Source organism: Lotus japonicus, chromosome 3, assembly GCF_012489685.1.
Source record: "Lotus japonicus ecotype B-129 chromosome 3, LjGifu_v1.2".
Taxonomy (NCBI): Eukaryota; Viridiplantae; Streptophyta; class Magnoliopsida; order Fabales; family Fabaceae; genus Lotus; species Lotus japonicus.
The window spans coordinates 76,315,162-76,319,517 of record NC_080043.1 but is presented as its reverse complement, the minus strand read 5'-3'; the positions used below and the strand labels follow the sequence as shown (position 1 = coordinate 76,319,517).

The 4,356-nt window shown below is 33.6% G+C and overlaps 1 long non-coding RNA gene across 1 annotated transcript; it reads left to right on the top strand.

Annotated features, from left to right (window-relative positions):
- The first annotated feature begins 554 nt into the window (after window positions 1–554).
- Window positions 555–4,356, top strand: LOC130745977 (uncharacterized). Its single transcript, XR_009021968.1, has 5 exons — window positions 555–1,211; window positions 1,396–2,312; window positions 3,035–3,114; window positions 3,271–3,351; window positions 4,150–4,356. It is a non-coding gene; the product is annotated as an uncharacterized LOC130745977 (long non-coding RNA).

Here is a 4,356-nt window from a genome sequence, read left to right as displayed (position 1 = left end):
CGTCCTCTGATTTCTTTCCCCTTCTTCTTTCTCCCACCAACTCTCTCTCCTTCTATATCCCCTCATTAAATTCCTACTCATCTCCATTCAGATAGGAACGGTACATGAGGCATATTCCACAATTTTTAAATTATTTTTATCAATCAATTCTTATGGATACCAACCGATTGCAATTCCTTTTTTTGAAAATTTCCCTCAATTATGAATACCAATTGATTGCATACACTTATAAATTTTTACAATATTTATACATTTTTACAATATCTCATATTTTATTATAACTTTTTTCAAATAAAAACATAATAGATATTAACTAAATATAAATTATTATTTAAAATCTTTATTTATTTATTTATTTGAAATCATTAATACGGTATCTGTTTTTAAATACCAACCACATGCAACATTATTTGAAATCAATAATTACTCTATTTTTAGTTTCAAAAAATAATTACTCTGTTTTTATTTTCAAAACAAAATAACTTTTCTTTTCTGTTTTAAAAAATAACAACTCCTTTTATTTTCTCTCTCACTATCTCCCCTCATTGAATCCAATCCATACTCCTCTCCCTTCAGATTGCATAGGAAGTAGGAACGATAAACACCATGTGAAATAAATGATGCTTATATTCCATGATTTTTAACCTTAATCGAAGCCCATTCAAACTGAAGCCAATTTGATTTATGAATCTCTCTATCTCCAATGCTTCTCTCTTCAGTTCCCATACAACCGTCCACCACTGCCACCGGTATTGTCCAATTAGTTGTGTTCATTCCCACTCACCTCCTATACTGACCAATAGTGGCAAAGAAGAGAATGTAAATTTTCTTGGGCTAAGGAAGAAAACACCAAAAATGTTAGTCTCCCATTTAAAAAGCAACAATGCTATATGTTACGAGTTACGACTTACGAATTAGAGACCGCCCCAAATAAACAGAGTTAACACATCACAGCAGGCAAGCGCCGCCGCCGCCACCCTCCACTCTCTCACGCCTAAACCCTTGATTCCTCCGTCCTCCTCATCCGCTCCCAGCTCTAACCAAAGCTTTCTTCTTCCTCAATTTCAACCTTGACGCCGCTGTTTCAACCTCCTTATTCTAATGGTTGGTTTCATGCATTTCAGACAGATTTCTTCAAGAACCTAATACAGGGAAAGTCAGTTTGATAACTCTACGAGTGTTGATTCTGCATCTGATTTCTTATTACAAAGGTATGTCCAGATTTCATATAACCCTCTCTATTCTTATTATGATTTTGTTGCGATTGGGCCGCTATGTAAGGCATTTACTTATGTGTTTCTATATGGCAGAGTTTCTAAACACACTTTCAAGTTATATCTATTTCAACATGTTAGAATCTTCCATGCTTACCATTATTGGTTCTGTTGTATCCAGGTTGTGAATGTGATACTTGGCTGGGCTATGAGGTTCCTTCACACAGCATGCTCTCAAAGATTTCTAAAATTGTTGGAACAATACAAGAAATCTTCATTGTACCATGTCCCCATCTATTTGGGAAAAAATGTATACATGTATACACTCCTGATCAGGCAGTCAATGACCATTTGAGCTAAGTCTTCTATACATAATTTCTTGACTGCAAAATCTCTATTTGTTTGAAAATGATTATGATGGTTAAACTTCCTCTTTATACTCAAATGCATTTTTGTCCTCGCTGTTGTCATGAGATCTTTTGTGTTTGGACTTTTGATTAGAATTGTACCTATTACAATAAAATGTTTTTCTAACTAAACTTAATAGTCTTACTCTTCACCAATCTTTATAAGCATATATCCGTTTTATGCAGGTCCAAAATGGTAGTTTTTAAATTTTCACTGAATGATAGTATAAGTTGCACTCATTTTGCCTCTTTTATCTTTATCTTTTGTTCAGCATCAAAGAAATTTGGCTGTTGGAGAAGACTTCCATTGTCAATCTACATTGTGAAGACTCAATATCTAAATAATATACCGAAAAATCTACTTCAAGCAATGTCTATGAGGATGTCCATGTCTACTTTTACCTTCATGTTCTTATTATTATTTTGGTGGTAATCTTACTCCCAATGTATATTTATGCAGTTCTTTTTGAATGATCTACTTACCCTGGCCAGCTTACCGATCATCAAGGTCAAGTACAAAAGATTGGGATAAGCTGGAAGCAATGGTGAAAAAAGAGGTTTTGCAGCTGAAGTGTGAAATTGTTTTATTATGCCTTTGTAATTTGACTTGGTAAGAAGCATAATGATTACTTAAGTCTGAATGCTTAAGTCACACTAGGCGGAGAGAATTTGCCGGAGTTTTCATCATGAGGTTTGTGAGTATAATGAATTCAATTGCTGGTTCTTCTGTTTTTCGTTACTGAAATGATTGTTTATGTTACATGTTGCTACTTGCTACTCTTATTGTACTGTTCAGCTTTTGCGCTGGGTTCTGCAATTTTTTTTTACAAGTCAAGTAGCTTGACTGGGCTCCCTATGATTTTGAAATTTGATCATGGCTATCCTAGGACATTTTAGTTCCATATTTCTTGAAGGCATTTTTAATTATCATTAATTTTTATTACATGAGGTTGGAAGTGTAACTAACCTATGATGTACTCATTCTCATAGTCTTCAGACGAAGAAAAAAGTGTGTTGGAATTTTTCTTTGACTATCTATTTTCAATTATTGATGCCACACACTTAAAATTATGTTTCAGGTGTTGTTTTAGGTTTAGGGATTTCATGAGGCTCACAGATTGGAGATCTTGCTTCTGAAATCTTCCAATGGGGTTTTGAGCCTTTTTTTGTGGCATCAGTACTCAAAATCTTCTTCTCCTACAATTTTCGCTCATGTATAACTTGATGGTAGTTGAAATTGGCTACATTTTCATTTTGTTTTGTAATTTTTGGAAAGCAAAATAATTTTTTGAAGTTGAAGTATTTTCCTTAGGATCCAAGTTCTAACAGAATTTATTGTCTCTAAAATGAGTATACATGTTTTCAGTGTTTTCGTTTATTGTCTCCCCAAACTCATATTGTCCCTTCATACAGGTATATAGTTGTCTATGCCACCAAGAACCCCACTTCCTAATCATCTTCACTATTATGCTTTTTGTGGAAGACTTCAAGAGGTAGTTTTCTATTCTGCCACTCATTTCTCCTTTTTTTTTTCCCACATACTCTCATTTAGTAAATGCTTTCTATTTGTCAATCTTTTAGTAAATGCTTCCTGTCCCCCCCCTTCACATGGCCCTTTGTTTATAACTATTTTTTCCCTGTTATGGCAGTTACGCCTCTCTGATTTCCGTGATGATTGGGAGTACTCGATGTTTCTTTGTTCAGAGTCTAGAAAAGTTCAAAGAATAAAGGTAGAATGGTGTTTTTACTATATGCTATTTCTGCATTTTTGTAATATTAACCTGTACACTCTCCTGGCTGCAATTATATGTGAATCCATACTATATAGATCCTTGAATGGTGTCCCTTTTTGTTTACCCTCTTTCTGTTGTGGTTTGGTTTTTGATTTTCTAACTGAATTTGTTTGTCTGTGAATCTTAACATGTATACCATCTTGGCTGCCATCGATTACACAGTCTCCAATTCCATTTATTTGTAGTTTTTTAATAGTCTATTATGGTTTTGGTTTTTAAATATGTAAAGTCTTTAGGGTTCTCTGTATATACAATACAACCAGTAACTGTTTGTTGATATTGGTTATATCTTGCTCAAATTCTTAAATCAGCTAGGTTCATGTTTTGATCTTATTGAACGTGCTAGATTCGCAGGAGCAAGTGATTCTTTCATGATATTAATTTGTAATAGTACATTTCACATACTTTATGTCACTTTCAAAAATGGGTTTTGACACAATATACATTTTTCTGAGTTCACTATGGAATGCTTAACTGACTTGAGAACATTTGGTTTTCTGGGGTGTTTAATGTGGGCTTTAAGTAACGTATTTACTTAAGGGGCAGCCAAATTAGTTTCAAATAAGTTTTAAGTTCATATTGTTTCTTTTAAGCATTATTTCTTATGGTAACTCATTTACTTCATGAATTGTTATACGGTGGTAGGATGGCTTATATGTTGGCTACCACTTTCATTGACTGGTTTGATTACATTTGGCACTTGAAAATGACAATGGATTTGATGTATAATTTCAGGGAACTATTTATGTTGTGCACATGGTTTAACATTGCAGTAAAGGAGTCTTTGTTGGATGGCAGAAGCTGAAGTTGGAGCTGGATTTCAATTGTATTTGTACTGATTCCAAGAATAAATTAGATCATTTAGTCAGATTTTTGTAAAATAATTGTGTAGTGAATTGTGTTTTGATTGATGTTTCTATTTAGAAAATTCATTTTCCCAAA